The sequence below is a fragment of the Cynoglossus semilaevis genome, chromosome W, assembly GCF_000523025.1.
Source record: "Cynoglossus semilaevis isolate Cse_v1.0 chromosome W, Cse_v1.0, whole genome shotgun sequence".
Taxonomy (NCBI): domain Eukaryota; kingdom Metazoa; phylum Chordata; class Actinopteri; order Pleuronectiformes; family Cynoglossidae; genus Cynoglossus; species Cynoglossus semilaevis.
Window position 1 is genome coordinate 11643492 of NC_024327.1, and position 18005 is coordinate 11661496.

General features: G+C 42.9%; 1 pseudogene; it reads right to left on the reverse strand.

Annotated features, from left to right (window-relative positions):
• Positions 1-7316: 7316 nt before the first annotated feature.
• LOC103397198 (cardiomyopathy-associated protein 5-like) lies at positions 7317-17786 on the reverse strand (annotated as a pseudogene).
• Positions 17787-18005: the final 219 nt, after the last annotated feature.

Genomic DNA, 18005 nt, shown 5'->3' on the forward strand with positions numbered 1-18005 from the left:
GAGTCAAGCATCCTGTCACTATCAGGATGATTGGTTTGTTCTCGGCCATGATGCCTAGTTATTATGTCATGCGTGGGCATAGCCACGTCTTGTGCCATCATTAAGATTTTATACAAGTCATTACTGGCAGAAATGTAGGTTAGGAATCTGAGTTGGTGCCCAGTCAGTACTGAGGACCACTTTTCCAACCATCGGCCCTAATTCTTGGCCTGACAGCCCTGTGCCACTGCTAAGGAAATATGTTGGTGGCTGTCATGTGACTTAAACCACTGCTGTTGTTCTATAATGATGGATCAATTTAGCCCATCAATTTAGGAAAATTGTTGTTGGTAAATGTCATCACCTTCTCTATCATAAAACAGAGTGCAATGGGGTGGGTCAGGGGTGGTGCATAAAGTGCATGGAGGTCTATCCAGGGCTTCCACTGGTAGTAAACAGAGAGCACACCGGTTTTCTTTGGATCTTTCGGGTGCAGGAGAGCCCAATAAATGTCCATCATAGGTGTGACTGGCTCCCTTTCATCACACTGTAGCCATTGAGTCCCTGATGTTGTGGATGTACATGAACAGTTCACCCTATGTCCATCTGGAAACTCCACTTCCACTTCATCGGGTCCACACAGTAAACTCACTTTCAATTTACACAACATGTCTCTGCCAAGCAAATGTACAGGTGAGTCAGGGCCATAAAGGAGGAAATGGGCCAGCATCTGTCCTCGCACCTCATTTTTCAAAGGCTCTGTAAATTGCTGGCGTTGTAAAGTCCTCATATTCCATTCTCTGGGACAAGTGTTGTTGATGTAGCAGCCCCATGTGTGTAGAGTGAGTTGCCCCAGTGTCCATCAGCATCAGTTGTTTCACCCTTTAATTAGAATGTGGGGCCATTTTGGGATTGGGTGCCTGGTGTGTGGCACTCCCTCGCCCCCTAGTGGCTGGCTGGTGCTGGTTAAACCGAGTGGGACATCCTCTCGTCCAGTGCCCCAGTTGTCCACACAGAAAGCATGCTCCCTGCATTCCTCCCTTGTTTCTGCCCCTTCTAGCCCCCCTGCCTCCCATGCTACCACGTCCCCTTCTGTTCATCCCTCCCTCTGTTTGTAACCACGGAGGAGGATAGGGCCCCAATAGTGTCTGATACATAAGGGCTAGCTGATAACAGCCCATAGGAACTCCCCCAGGTGGGCCTTGCTGTTGGGGCTGCCCCTGAGGTGGAGTCTGCTGGAGGTCTGAAGGAGGAGCTTTCCCTGCTTGCTGTTGAACCATTTGTTTTTGAGTTTTGTTCTGCTTTTTTGTCTGTGCTCGCCTCTGCACAAGCTTTTGTCTATTGTAATTTCAACAGCTGGTTCTCCAGTTGCTGCCTGTCTTTCTCTGTACTGTCTTGGGCATCTAAGTACTGCTGGCGGTAATATATACAGTGTCTACACCACATGGTGTAAATCATGTGTGGTAAATCAGGGTTACTTTCCATTTTTTTTCTTTTACTATTGAGGGTAAGCCAGCGATAACAGCTGCTTGATACATTCTGCTAGATAATAGGTCATTTTTGGGGTGTGTGTACCTACTGCATTTAGCCATATCTCTATTGATCTATCTAGGTACTGAGCAGCACTTTCCCCAGGTTTTGGAATTATCATCTTGTTGTTCCTCCTTCCACCTAATTTGTATGTTCTAGGCCAATAGGTCAATGTGTGCCGTTAGAGGCTCACTGTTAGGACTACTATACATCCCTGACTGCCGCTCCATGTTTCTCACCTCATGCTTTGCTGCACACAAGTTAAAGATAGCACGGGAGTCACCCAGAGTTAAGGGGCAGCCTGCAATATGTTTTCCAAGAGTTCCCAAATCACTCTGCAGTAAATTGTTTGTGTGTTTTGGAGAAGACTAGGGGGGTCAGCAGCTCATCCCCTGTTTTTTCTTCGTCTCTACTCCCCTTTCTCTTATCAGTCCTGTTTTCTGGTGCTTTGTCTGTATCTTTTATGTCATAATTTACTGTCCCAGAAAATGCCAATGCAGGACGTATGCCAGATGTTTTTAATTTCTCCGTTTTGCTTTGTTTTTTAGTTTATGGAGGTGGAGGCGCACTTGGTGTTAGATATATGCATTTTTTGTCACTCTACTCTCCCTGTCTCACTTCCTCTTCTCTCTCACAGACAACTGCATTCCCTGTTCCTGCACTTTCCCTGTCACTTGCCCTGACCATAGCTAGAGAGGCTGTTGCAGGTGTATGAATGAAGTGTCTGTGACTCTCCTTTTCCTTAATCATTGCCTTGAACTTCTTTCTGGCTTTTCTAAATGTCTCTAAATCTTTTTTAACCTGTAAGAGTTTTATACTGTCCACCACACCCAACTCATAGGTTAGCTCTTTAAATCCGATTCTCTCTGTCCTTGACAGTTTCTGTTCCTCCTTTATCTTAACATAGTGCCTCGTTCCGTCCTTCACAGCCTGTTTACGCTTCTTTTCTGGCACGGGAACTCACCATTTGCAATAACACCAGATTAAATTGTTCATCTATAGTTTCTTCACAACAATTATTTCTCATCATTTCTCTGTTAAATTCTCTTTCCATTTTTGCGTCTTTTAGGGGGACCCAATCTCCCCCAAGGTTTAGACCTCTGTCCAACAGAACAAACCTGACCAATTCTTACCGCGTCTGGCTCGGCCCCGTCACGGGGAGTCAATTATCACCCACAGAGAATTAACTACTAACACAGAGAATTCTAAAAAAAAATGACACTTCACTGCCTTCGCCAGAAGGGGTCTCTTTGCCAGCCACTGACTTCTTCAGTTGAGGAACCTTCTACAGAGTTTTTCAACTCTGCGCCTCAACTCCTGGAGTTTATACCTCAAAAAATCAGCGGCCTCTCCTGTTTTTGATAAAAAAAGTGACAGTACTATACCTCCCAGACTCCCCACAGAAGCATGTTCAACAGAAAGACATGAGATTCCTTTAATTTGCTGTAACACATGAAGCCTCCCACACAATTCCCAAACTTTTACACAAAACAGAGCCAATGTAACCCACAATTCTAAGGACTGCTGCCCAGGGATTTTAAACCCACCATACACAATTTCTACTCTTAACTCTCTCACGTTCACGCTCAATCTGCAATCACTCAGTCTTATCTACTTGGAGAACGTTTTTTAGAATGTTCAATCTGCAGTATTCTCTGTATCAGAAAAGGGAGTGGGTTCTTCTCTCAATGACCTTCCTCTGCAGGGGCGTTACCATGGCAACCATAGAATTTCTCCCTCTTCTGCTGCACACGTTACAGGGGTCACATACCATTTCAGACAGGCACTAGTTGTTTATTATCAGAAACACTATTTCATACCAAGTTCATACATAGTTTAAGACAGATAATATGCATATCTCAAAAGAAAAGTAAAAACACTTTGTGGAAATAATAATTCAATATGTGAAAACAACCTACACACGTCTGGTGTGTCAAAAGCAGGTGGTTTACTATTCTTTACTGATAAGCAATCGTTTAATTAGACCTTCCGAGTCACCATATATGGACCTGTTAAGTTATAGCAGAGCAGTAATATTCCTACAAATCCCCCTTTTGATCTTTGCTAAAAGATCACTCCATCTCCAAGACAGTCACCCCCTCATAGTTCAGAGTCACCGCAGTAGCTGAAAGACCAAGTTTCAAACTCTCATAGAAATCAGTCACAGTCGGAGCGGCGAGGAGAAAGTTGAATGCCAGTGTTGTTGGTGCCGAAAATTACGTTATTCAGTCACCACTGTTGTCATCTAACTGCCGCAGATAGAATGACCTGAAAAGAACCACACCTGACAACATTGTACTTTTTACTCGCTGTGAGGGGGAGCAGAGAGACCAACAGCTTCGCAGAGTTGGCTCACCTAAGTCCCAAAGTGTATGAGGACTGCAGCTCCTTTTATTGAGAAAGTTTCACAAGTACTGGGCAGTTGTTTTTTTGGTTTTACTCCCAGGGCAAAGTTCATCCGATTCCCATACTTGATGAGAAACAGACCTCATCCTTTATTTACCTACATAGTAAAAAACCTTTCAGGGGTACCTACTCCTGTCAAGCAGACCATTATTTAACACACTTAGATAACAGTTTATGGTTCACCACACTTTGGTTTAACACGCTTTGGTAACTAACTATGAATTCTATTTACAAGTGTGAAGAGGGCCAAGGCCGCATACGCCCGAAGGATCCAGGGTCACTTCACATCCCCGGAGTATGTGGAGGGGAGTTAAGTGCATCACAGAGTATAACACCAGAGATGCACAATGCCCCAGGGACCCCTCTCTGCCCAATGCTTTCAACAGATTCTACGCCCGCTTTTACGATCCGAACAACCCCCCCCCCCAGCACCAGGCTCACCCCTCCACCAGGAGAAGAGCCGCTCAGCGGGACCGCAGCAGAGGGGAGGAGGCCCCCCCTCCAAAGGATGAACCCATGCAAAGCTGCTGGTCCTGACAACATCCCTGTGCGGCTGCTGAGGGGCTGCGCACACCAGCTGACGGAGGTACTGACAGACATCTTCACTTAGAGGAGAAGGACTCCTATGTACACCTGCTCTTTGTGGACTTCACATCAGATTTCAACACCAACAGACCCTGATACAGAAACTCAACACTCTCGGAGCTCCACCCTCTGCAACTGGATCCTGGATTTTATGACAGATAGGCTGCAGTCTGTGAGGATCCATGGTGTCTCCTCCTCCTCCGTCACGCTCAGCACCAACTCCCCCCAGGGCTGCGTGCGGAGCCCCCTCCTATCTACCCTGCTCACACGACTGCTAAGCACTACATCCAAGCTATCTGATTGTGAAGTTCGCGGATGATACAGCCATGGTCGGACGCACCACAGCCAACGACGAGTCCAACTACAGGCATGAAGTGGAACATCTGGAGGGTTGATGTAGAGAAAACAACCTCTGCATCAACGTGAAGAAGACCAAGGAGATGATCATCAACTTCAGAAGGGGGAGACATCTCCCCCTGCACATTGGAGGGACAGCGGTGGAAGTGGTCTCCAGCTTCAGGTACGAATAGTACAACAGTAGTGAGGTGCGCTGTTGGGAGGACAGAAGACTTCAAAGTGGAGGTGGGACTACATCAAGGATCGGCCCTGAGCCCCTTCTTGTTTGCTGTGGTGATGGACAGATTGACAGATGAGGTCAGACAGGAGTCCCCATGGACTATGATGTTTGCAGATGACATTGTGATCTGTAGTGAGAGTAGGCAGCAGCTAGAAGAGAACCTAGAGAGGTGGAGGTTTGCACTAGAAAGAAGAGGAATGAAGGTCAGTCGCAGCAAGACAGAGTACATGTGTGTAAACGAAAGGCAGAACAGTGAAATAGTGAGGCTACAAGGAGCAGAGGTGGTGAAGGTGCAGGAGTTTAGGTACTTAGGATCAACTGTTCAGAGCAGCGGAGACTGTGGAAGAGAGGTGAAGAATAGAGTACAGGCAGGATGGAACAGCTGGAGAAAAGTGTCAGGAGTGATCTGTGACAGAAGAGTGTCAGCTAAGGTGAAGGGAAAGGTTTACAGGACAGTGGTGAGACCAGCCATGATGTATGGTTTAGAGACAGTAGCAATAGGCAGAAGACAGGAGGAGGAGCTGGAGGTGGCAGAGTTAAAGATGCTAAGATTGTCTTTAGGAGTGACAAGAATGGACAGGGTCAGGAATGAGGTCATTAGAGGGACAACACAGACAGGAAGGTTTGGAGAAAAGGCTAGAGAAGCCAGATTGAGATGGTTTGGACATGTGCAGAGGAGGGACAGTGGATACATTGGTAGAAGAATGTTAGAGATGGAGCTACCAGGTAGGAGAAAGAGAGGAAGGCCAAAGAGGAGATATATGGATGTAGTGAGGGAGGACATGCAGATAGTTGGAGTCAAAGTAGAAGATGCAGAGAACAGGGAGAGATGGAAATCAATGATTTGCTGTTGCAACCCCTGGAAAAAAAAGGGACGAAGCTGAAAGAAAAAGAAGAAGACTTGCAAGCAAGGAGTGCAGAACAATGGTTACATTCAGAACTGCACTGAGGAACTCCTCAGTGCTCAAAGCTTAAATGCAGTTTTTTTTACATACACATCAATGGTCAGCACCTTAACCCTTTACAGGCATGTGCTGTTCACGCGCAACTTCTGAGCGCTGATTGGCAAAGGCTGCTCCAAACAAAGATTCTCCACCAATAGAAAACATGTACATGTGATGAGCTATTCTGCTCAGTAACTCAGGTTAGATCAAAGAAATGCACTTTGGATTCTTTTCCTTTTTGATGTTCTGTTTTCCTCATTATTTGGGCAGAGAAACTGGTTCAGGCCGGTTCTGTGACCTGTCTCTATCTCCAAGCGTAACAGTCAGTGCCCTCTGTATCATACACCATCCTGTTATGTAAACCATCAGCATGCACACCTTTCTTCAGTACTTCTCCTTTTAGTACAGCATTTAAAAACAAACAGTATAAATTGATATGAAAACTTAATACAATGAATATATTGTAAAGATTGAATAAATGTATTTACAATATCTTAAGAGTGGTTTATCAACACCTACAGCTGCCAACACTATAAGATAAACCTGTTGTGATGTTTTAATGTTATGATCAAATGTTATGTTGTGATATGTTGTGATGTTGTATTCTTTCTTAATTGTATAGTAAGTGTATTGTATTATATTGTATATGTTTTGTGTGCTTTCTGCCTTTTTACATCATGGCCAAGGGACTACAGATAAAAACTAGCCTTCTGGCTAACTATGGCTCTTTTTAACCATGTGTAATCATGTGTTTTATGAAATTGCACTGTCCCCTTTTAAATAAACTAAATTAAGCTAAATAGTGGAACATTTTAGTTGTATTCATATGAGCCACTTCCCAGCAGCTTCTTGTGCAGAGTTCTGGGCCCCCCTGCTGGCGAACATGAGTTAGTGAGCAAATGAGCTAAGTCAAGTTGTGCAATACAAAAAAAAAAATCGTCATACTCAATCAACACACATATAAGAAAATCAATTTAAAAGTGGATCTGTCATTTTTTTTATCAGTGGCGCAAAAATAAGGACTGAACAAATTAGCTTATAAAGGTTATTTACGTGTGGCGCTTTGGCCCAGAGGCAATGTCTCCATCATTGGTGTGGAACTCCAGGGTTCACCTCCTGGGCAAGATTGAATCCCGGGTAAGGCAGTTGGTACCTTCCAGTGGACTCGCCATCCGCAGGAAGGTTTGGGAGTTTGATTTGGGTGGCGACTGCTGCCCCCGCGACCCGGTAACGGATAAGCGGATGAAAATGGATGGATAGATGGATTGAGGTTATTTACGCTAAATCCAGTTATTCACAATATAAAACACAGGTCAAAAAGTGCTACTACTGTAGGTTCATGGAGACAAAAAAAAATTCTGTGGTGACAAAGACATAACACAGTTGCTTTTAGGATAAACTTTAATGTGGTCAAAGCCTTAAGATAAACCATTTACAAAATAAACCAACACTGTCACAATGACTAAAATAAAAAAAGATTATACTTCTGAGTTCTCAATTTGAAGTGATTTGCAGTATTTTATTATTTAAAGTAAAGTATACTGTACAACAATACTGTCATTTGTAAACACCTATTGCATTTACACTTTTCCCCTGCAGGTAGCGCTATGCTTATAAAGTAATATTTTACTCCCAAAACAGGAAATTCAATTTTGAAAACTAGCAGGTGACCAGCCAAATGCATCTCTGATACACATTTGGTATACTGTTAAAAAAAAATCATCCAGAAATATCCTGAGTATGGCAGTCTTTGGTAAACTCTTTCTCTTGCACCACACAAAGCTCCAAGACGGCTTGGCAACTCTAAGGATAGAGCAGGGTGACATGGTCGAGGGAAGTGCTGGCTGAAGGAACCCAGCAGTTGTCCACTTTGTGCATTGTAGAAAGACAAGCGACCGCGCTAGGGTTCCTACTCGCTCAAGCGTGTCAATCACCAACACAGTGGACAGAACCTTACTGTGGAGCAGCTGATACTGAACTGTAATGGTTGAATGATTTAGACTTGGGGAATGAGACTAAGCTACTTTGATAGAGAATAAAACAGTAACTTACCCTGCTGGTGTAATAACACACTGTAAACACCAGGAAGAAGTATTCTCCCCCAGTGAGCTTTCCCTGCTGGTTGTGCTGTACGCCACTCCCAGTCTATAAGCTGTACTCCGTGACACATTTGTCTCCCAGTAGTAGCATCCTCGTGCTGACAACAACTCCCCCAGGACAGATGGACACCTGGAATACACACAGACTCAGGTTGACACATGGTTCTGATCTGTGTCTTGTTGCAGGAGGAGGTTGTCTCTGTAGTTAAACTCACTGATTTTCTGTGACTGGCATGATTTTGTATGTGTCCTGAGGGAAATGCAGGGTTTTGTGGTCAACTGAAAGTCCCAGAGCTGGATGAGCTGAGGCTTTCAGTAGATGGAACCTTGTTCCTGCAAAACAGTACCAGAAAGAGATCAGATTCTACTGGAAATGCATGTCTTTATACAGAGGTAAAATTGACAATGCAGTGGGTGTCTGTCTGAGTTTTCAACCAGTTTCAAACCTGGTTTTACTTTCAGTCAGAATATTAAGGATTTTCTACCCAGCATGCACAGTGAAGAAGCTGTCCAAATCTACATCAATTTAATTGGATCAATCCAAATCAGTTGACGCCAACAAATGCTTATTTTTCTCAGTGTGATTGCGCGGCAGGTGGTTTGATAGTCACCATTTTTACTTACACTCATCTAATCTGTAAGTCATGCTAAACATTGTGTTTTCTAACACAGTGTTTCACAAACTTTTTTGAGCCATGGCTGTGTGAAACCTGGGCGTATTTAGTTGGACACAATACTGATCGTGGAGGAATTGATCTTCTTCAATGGTCTCTCTTTTTTCTCAAGGTTTCATAGCCAGTTTTTATAGCTGCTGCCTCCTAGTGGAAGAGTATTTATTCGTTCTGCCTGTCACTGTCACATAGAAGGATAAAGAAACTGGATGATTATCCACGGTTCACCTGATGATCCCTCGAATGGACCGCGACACAGTGGTTGGAAATCACTGATCCAAGATGTTACTTGCAAACACTGAGCCAACATATAATATAATATAATGTAATATAATATAATATAATATAATATAATATAATATAATAATTCAAGGTAATTTTGATCTAGGCTTCACAAATTCCTGTCCCTGGTGTGAACCTATGTGTGTATTAAATCGAATTTATAAATTCAATAAATTATGCTTTAATAAGAGTTTGCTTCTTAATTCTTCTTTTTTTTTGACACCTCACTCTGCTCACTGGCTCCAGCCTCATTCACTGCTTTGATGTAAAACAGATATTTCTCACTGGGCTGCAACAGAACCTTCTGTTCACAGTGTTTGATTCCTGAAATGGATCTAGAAGCAAGTCACAGATGTGCTTTATTCAACTTTTGGACAACTTTAAGTGGGTTTTAGTAGTGTAAGTGTAAGTGTTTGATGTGTGTTTGACACCCACCTCAGTCCCTCTCCCTCCAGCTCGTACTGACGACAGTACTCTAGAGTGTAACTCATTCCAGGCGCCTGTGTTTTCCACCCTAACTGTGGCTGAATTCCACATAACAGTGCAGTGCTCTGTGTTGATGACTGGAACTGATGGAGCTGCCAGAGGAAAAGTGTATCAAAATGTAATTCGGTTTCTGCATGTGAGAAAAGACAATTATTATAGATTATAGACTGACCAGTGGTGAACTGGAGTCTGTCACTGGGCAGAGAGCAGCCAGTGTAGTTGACAGCCATCACCCACACTTTGTAGGTTTTGTCAGGTTCAAGCTCCTCCAGGACACAGTAACTCTCCTTGACTGTCACACGGTACTCCTCAGACACAGCTGTGGAGATCAACATTGCAGAGCATGTGTCAAACTCAAGGCCCGTGGTACTGATCCAGCCCTTTAGGTCATTTTAAACAGGACATACTATGCAAAATTGACCCATTTAGGGTATTAGTACATATACTTGCATTTGCACAATATACATATTTTGTGAGCCCCCTAAAGGATTCTTGTTCTTAGAAGCTGCTACCTACTGGTAATTGCATTTGTCTTTTCCATCACCACAAATGAACCATGCAAACACAGGTATATTGGCTCAAAGCCACCTTGGCAAAATCCGTTTTTTTTTCCTATTTAGTGATGACCTCACTTTAATCTATTTTTTTGGTGTTTTTCTTGCTGCTCCTCTGAAACCTTCATTAGTGTTACCTTCACAACATTTACTAGATAATTTCAAATCTAGCTATTTCTGATGTCCTGATGTCTTGCATCCTGAGAGTATTTCCTTGTGGATCTTTTAAGTAGTAGACCTGGAAGCAGTCGATGATGTCATCAGGGATGACATTCCAGTAGACGGTGACACTGGTGCTGGTGGCTGAGCCTGGCTCCTGTGGCTGCAGGGAGGGGCTTTGAGGGGCAGCTTGGACTTCTTCTCCTCCTCCAGGCTGACAGACATGTTGTTGTACTGCTCCATCACCAGGGTCATCATCTCCTCATTCTGAGTCTGAATGGCTGCCACGCTCTCCACAAACTGGTCCTGATGGAGACACATTCATGGGTTCAAGGACAAACAGGTATTCATACTGACAGTTTTTACAGATATTCATGTCAGAGGAGTGTGTCTCACCTCTACAGTGTTGTAGGCCAGCTCCACTTCTGAGACCATATCTTCAATGTTCTCTGATCTCCCCTGAAGCTCCGAGATCCAGTCACTCAGCTTTTCCTGTTTAACAGGTATACAAATATTTGTATCAGTGCATGGAATACTAATCAGATCATCATTACAAATACTTTGGTTGATGGATGTATGAGAGAGGAAAGTGGTTTCCAAACTTTCTCCATAGCACCACCTTTTGGTAGTTTTGACTAATGACACACTTATGGTCCTGCTTCAAAACTTCACTGAATTTTATACAAAACACTGTAAATCTTTAAAAAACTGCTATTTTCAATGAAGAAAGGAAATGTATTTCAATTAAAGCTCTATTCCTGTGGAATACAAAATCTAGAATGGGAATGAATGGCAGGAGCAGTATTTATGCTATTTATTACGGTTGTGTTTAGTCCTGTCTACAAAAGGTGGCGCTGTAGAAAAAGTTGAGTTTTCAGGGTTTGTGTCCACAGTAGCACTGATGGGAAATCTCCAGATGATCTCACTGTGATCTTCAGGGAGTTGAAAGGCAGTTGTGTGTTGTAGAGAGCGTGTGTGTGTAAACATCTGAAAACCTGCAGATTTGCCCTGTGTATTCTGTTCCAGATTAATCCACTCTGATGGTTTGGTGAACTTGATGATTGAATGATTTCCGCTGTGAGAACCACCTGACCAGTCTGCACGTCTTCATGCTGAGGTCAGGCCTGTATCACAGCTGTGATCTTATTTACAACCATCATCTGTGAATGGCTCACTTGTGTACACAACACAGCACATGTACCGCGGAGCTGATTCAACTGTCATCTGGAGCTGACACTGGATCTTCCTCAGTTTATGACTTGATTCATTTGATTTACATTTCACGAGTTTCACTCTGATTGTTTATTACACGCACTGAAGAATATCTCATGACACTCAGGTTTCTGCTCTCTGCTCACAGGTTCACATCTCAACAGTATTTTCTGGTGAATAAAGTAAAGATGAAGTATGGAGTATGCTGAGTACAGTAGTTTCTCACTACAGTACAACAACCTTTGCAGTATTACCCTGTAAGTTGTCCTAAATTTGTCTGTATCATTGTGTATTTTTACGTCTACAGCAGCTATTCGTATGGAGGACTTGATGACACGAAACATTCAAGTGTCATCTACACAGCAACTGGGTGAAACTATCTCAGAAATGTGAAGTGTCTGCCATATTTTTAACAAGTTACTTTTGATCAATGGTTGACACAAGACAAAAATATTTATTTCATGAGTTTTAATCCTAAATAAGGATATTGCTACATATTTGGAGGCTGCATTTTTAAGACTTTTTCAGAAAAGTATTATTATACAACTGTATGGTGATTTTGAGCAGTGATTGGCATATCAGAATTTTTTTTTATTTTAAGTATAAAAAGTGCACAGCTACATATTTTAAGCAAATTAGTGCATTTTTATTTATTTTAATGATTTTTTATTTTGTTAGAATTTTTCAGATAATGTATACTATGTCACTTGATGAATAGTTGATGTAATAAAAATAACACGTAGTAAACAAGTAAACACATTGCTACATATCTTTTGGACAAATGTGTGCATTTATATTTATTTTAGGAAAGTTTAATTTATTTTTCTATTTTTCAGAAAATTATTTGTAGGTAAATAATTTAGTTTTTGGGTTTTGATCATAAGCACATTGCTTACTTTTCAGAAAGTCAATATGTTTTTATTGGATGAAAACTTTGTGGAAAAAAAAAGTTTTTGTGTTTCGTCAAATAATTCCTGTAGTTTATCATCAGTTTTGAAAGTAAAAAAAAATGGTTTGAAATTAAGATCTGCATTTAAAATATCACAGAAAAAAAGGTTTTGCAGTGTGTGCTTGTACCGTGAACTCCTCATAGGCTTTGTTCACTGTAGTGACCTGGTGACTATGGTGGTATGGTGAACCATAGTCATCCTCTGACAGCAGACATCCACAGGTGACACAGAACCAATCCATTCCCTGAAGCTCAGCAGCCAATCGGGTCTGAGTCTCCTCTGCGTTGATGATGTCATAGTCAGCCTCGATGGGCTTGTCTTCTGGAGGAAACTCATTCTTCTCTAGCTCCAAATCCATCATTGCTCCTCTGTCTTCTGTATCTCTATGTGGTTCAGGTTCTGGCATTTCCTCAGCATCCTGCTCAGAAATGACCTTATATTCATAAGTTACAAGTTCCTCAGCAGCCACCTTGTATTGCTGCAAGTTTTGTCCAACATCAACTTTGTGAAGGTCAGTATCGAGACCTTCATCCTGTTTAGTAATACCTGCTAATGTAGAGTCTTCAACTTCTTCTTCTTCTTCGTCCTTCTCCTGTATTTCTACATCTGCATCCTCTGACGGTGCATCCTCTCTCTTCAGACTAATACCTGGACTTGCTTGAATAATTACTTGTCCTGTTTTACCTTCTGACTTGTGTATCTCCCTGGTTTCTTCTGCCTCTGTATCTTCTGACAACACGTTCCCTCTGATCAGATTATTACCTGCTAAAACTGTTGGTTCTGTTGCAGCTTCTTCCTTGTTTGTCATTTTTTGTCCTACGTCTGCATCAACTTCCTCTCTGTTAAGGTTGATACCTGGACCTTCATCTGGTTCAGTAATCGCTGCTTCTGTAGCATCCTCTACCTTGTTGATCTCCACTAGTGGTTCTACGACTGCATCTTCCGATACGTCACACATCAGTCCAGAAAAATCCCCCTGTGGAGTAAAGTCCTCCAGCATCTTTTCCTCCTCCTCCTCCTCTGTGTTACGTTCCTGTAGCAGGGCAGGTGACGCAAATTGGACGAAATCCTTCTCCAAGTTGTTCTGGACTGTATCTACAGGTAGAGGTTCAGAAACAACCTCCACATCATTTGTGGTCTTTTCTGAGTCCTGACCGACCTCAATGTCCAACTCCACAGCCTGTCCTCTGGGAACAAAGAGGATAAACTCAGCTCCTTCCTCTACCGTGTCGAGAACTGCAGTAGCACTGTTCAGTGTCGGTGCTGAAGCTTTGACCTCAGTTGTTATTTGGGGTTCAGAAGACTTCTCGGTTTTAAGATGCGAGAATTCAGGAATTTCTTGACATTTCTTGTCCACATCTGTCTCTGTTTTCTGTAGCATCACAACTTCAGCTGCTGCTCTTGAACTCTCGTGTGCAGCCGCTGACGGCTGCTCAACTGGAGCAGTGTCCACTGTCAGGGATTCCTTTAGCATTTGTGCTGTTTCAGTGTCTGGTATCTCAACACTTTTTACCTCCTGAAGGTCAATCTGCACTCGGGTTTGCATCTCTTTTGCATTCACTGTTTTGTCTCTAACCTCCACTACAGCTTGTAGCACAAAATCACAGATCTTGACGATCTCAACGGTGGCATCGTCCACATGGAACATCTCTGTAGGGTCCTTTTGCTGGGAAATGACACTTTCAGGTGAAGTCTCCACTACAGCAGTGGGTTCTGGTGAAGCCACCACTTCCTCATCAGCTGTGGTCTCCCTTGATCTTTTCTCCACAGGAACCCCGTTCCTTGTTTGTCCTATCGTTTTAAAGTCGATGTGGACAGACGTTTCAACTGATGTCTCATCTGCAGCTTTTGTAAACACTTTTTCAAAGACTTTTTCTGCCACTTCTGGTATTTGACATGGCTGCTTGTCTTCACTAATGTTTCTTTGTTCTCCTGTTTGATCCTTCTCAGTCTTTTCTGTTGTCCATAAGTCAACCTCTTGAATGGCAGATAATGGCTCATTAGAGCTGAGTGGAGGATCAGTCTGGTCTCTGACGTGATGATAATCCACCGTATCCTCCCTCAGGTCAATAGGTTTTTCATTAGTTTCTCCAGTGGTGTCCACTGGTCTGATCTTAGTTGTATCCAGTTTTTCTGTCTTTTTCTTTTCTTCTTGTTGCTCTTCTTCTTCTCTGACCATCCTTGTCAGACATCCAGTCATTTCAAACCTACTCTGTGACCATATCATCCTCCTCTCCTTCTTGTCATCAAAAGACCCCAGTTTAACCTCCTCTGTTGGAGTTTCATCTTTTAAAGTGAACTTCTCCAGGTATCCGTCTGCATTTTCCGAATCTGACAAACGTCTCTTATAGGACTTCTCCGAAGCAACACTTTTTGCTTCAGAGAATTCCTCGTCGCTCCTCACCCTCTGGCCAACAGCGTCCTCATAAAGGTCAGAGTACATGAAGGACATGTCTGATGCTGAGGGACTGACTGTGACCTTGTTCTCAGCAGGCTTTTGCTCTTCTGCTTGTGGTTTTATCCCAAGTTGCTGTACCTCCTCCTCCTGGAGATCTGTAACCTGTTCTCCTGGAACTGCAACATCCAAAAGAGTAAACTTCTCAAAATAGTCATAGTCACCGCTGCCCTCTGTCTGTGTGGGTGTGTCGACAGGCTCAGTGTCTGCTGAAGGCTGAGAAGAGTTCGGCTTTGAGAGCTGTGAAAAGATTACAGTGAGGAAATCAATTCAAATAAAATGTTGATTGAAATATCTAGACACACCTCTTCACCGTCTGCCGTCTCCCCCTCCTCCTCCTCTGTTTGAACATGATTCTTTTGCTGCGTCCACTCATGATGACTTCGGAACTTGATATTTGGGGTCTCATTCAAATAGGTAAGATTGTCCTGCAGCTCCGTGCTCTCCTCCTCATCCACAGTAGGAAGTATGGAAGGCATTCTGATGTTGAGAATCTCATAACCCTCTGAAATCAAACTGCACAACTGTTGGTCTTTGTTTTTGTATTTCCTCCAGGTCTGGCTCTGTTTCCTTTTTCTCCTCTTTTATATTGGGAAGTGAGACTTCTGCCATTTCTGGTCTCTCCACGCCCAGAGCCAAAGCAGATCTTGAGCTTCCAGGTCGACTCAGCCTGTGGCTCAACCTACTGATTCTTCCTCCAGACCTGGTCATCCTACGGATCACTTTGTCCTCGTACAAGACTATGGTGATCTTCCCTGCGGCTCCAGAACCCTCCATGCTGTAGGTTTCAGAGATGGAGCTGGTTTCAGAGGCCCAGGGAGTGGAGCAGCAGCTGGAGGCTACTATATATACCACTGTCCTCGCTCTGGACAGTGACCATGGAGAATGATGGGTCCACCATCAGGCACTAGAGTTTAGGCTTAACTGACTGGTCCTGGACAGCTTCTCGCAAACTGAAGAGAAGAGGAATGGGATTAGGTTAGAAGAACACAGGTGATTCTCACGTCCTAGAAGAAGAAATGCTTGACTTGAAAAATTGACTGCAGGAAAAGATCCTTTTGGAAGAGGAAATACAAGATGAAAAAAACAGTGAAACAAAGCCAAGCAACATTCGTCCTAAAAAGCAAATCTAATTCACATTTTCAGGAAGGTCACTTGTCAAATAAATCCCCAGCATCTTGCGCCAACATGAGTAAGGAGCTAAACAACAGAGCGTTCAGAAGCACTATGAGCTTCTTGTTAATTGCAGGGTTACTGAGAGGTGACGTCCTAAAACGTCATTCATGTAATATTAGTGACAAGAGGCTGGGCCGTCTCCAATTCGACCAGTATATCTGTTTTCTTCTACTATTTATGACATGCTAAGAGTGGCTAAGGCAGCCAGTAGGGAACATGATAAATTAGATGTAAAATATGACAGAATGGCGAACACTGACAGTTCCTTGAATGTGCTGGAGAGCAGATGACACCCAATATCAAATGACAACCAATTAATCATTAATCATCATCATTTGTCCAATATAGCTCCAGCTGTCGGGTCCATTACTATAGGCAGAAACAAATTCACCTCTGGATCCAGATTCTCATATTCCTCCATCCTGATACTTTATGCTCCAATTCTCTGCTTTTAAGTTGTCAATTCTTTTTCAGTGTCGTCCGGATTTTTCAGTCCCTGTGAATTGGAAAAGGCTGCTCTGCCTGTTTGTGTCATTCTAAGTTGGGAGATGTCCATCTGACTCAGCGAGGGACAGAAATAGAGTGGGGAATGGAGAAAGAGGGGAGTGGAGTCAGAGAGTGGGTAAGTTTCACTGGCTGTTGGACCAATTACTTTAACATCTAATTCTACAAAATACAGATTCTATTTCTGTTTCTGAAGACTGTTCCAAATTGAAGTTCTACCTTTTCATTGATGATGTCTACTACGGTGAAGCAGTCCACCATGGGAATATGTCTTTAAGAAGAAAATCCCCTTCACTGGGTTAAATATAGGTCATGTGCTGAAACAGTAACAGTAACTCCCCCTGCACCCCTGCTAGTGGTAACACTAACCAGGTACCTGCACATGCTCCGACTCAGAGCTGTGTCAATCACAGGTGTCTACAACCAGAACAGTAGATTAAACAAAGTGGAATGACATGAACAGCTGAATAATTCCCAGCAGTAAGTGTTCTTCTGTGACAGGCTACAGTTACTGCATATATAGCTGGAAAACCTCCAATGTGACTGCGTGCCCACTGTCTTGTTACTGAATACTCCTGCTAACTATATGGCTTCAACTACCGTAACTCAAAAACATAAACTCCATATTCATGTAATAATGTGGATCACAAACCCTCTTTAGCTTAGGATGAGTATTTAAATGACTTTAGAGCCAAAACCATGAAACATAATACACATAGGGACCACTACTCAACTTATAATGCTTTGAACACAAGCTGAACACCTAACTGCTCATGTATGATTTCAGTCAAACATTAACAATCATTCATAACATGTCAAGATATCTCAAAAACTGAAATACAAACACGCCGGGGAGTGAGGAACCCAGCACAGAGCTTCACATATACACAGTCACAGTATTCACACGTTAATTAGCCGTTCGCCAACCGTCCGCCTCGCGCTTATAAATGTGGCTCTTAAACTCGGCTACACATATCGAAAACAAACTCATTATAGCTACAATACATCCCTACACACTTTAGGGGAATTGGTCTTATTCTCGACCGAGTACCAACCTGGAAAACAGAATCACGGAGCCAGTGAGCGAAAGAGCAAACCGCCATCTTCTCCTCCCTGAGTGGGAGGAGAGGGGACGCATTGACCAGATCACTGGCTTTGGTTTTTGTATACAGGGTGGTGGAGGTGGTGGGCGCGTGCACGCGCACATTCACACGCATAATGATCTGTAGATCAATAAAGCAGCGCATAGATATGTAGTCATACAATCAACATAATAATGTGTGCTTTTTAGGTAAAAAAAATCTAAAACGGGAAAATATTATTATGCATAAGCATAGCGTGATCATTTTTAGTATGTTGCATGATTATGTTAGAAAATCGTTATGTCAGAAATTCAGTTGTGATAGTGAAGAATAAATGTGAAATAACAGCAGTGG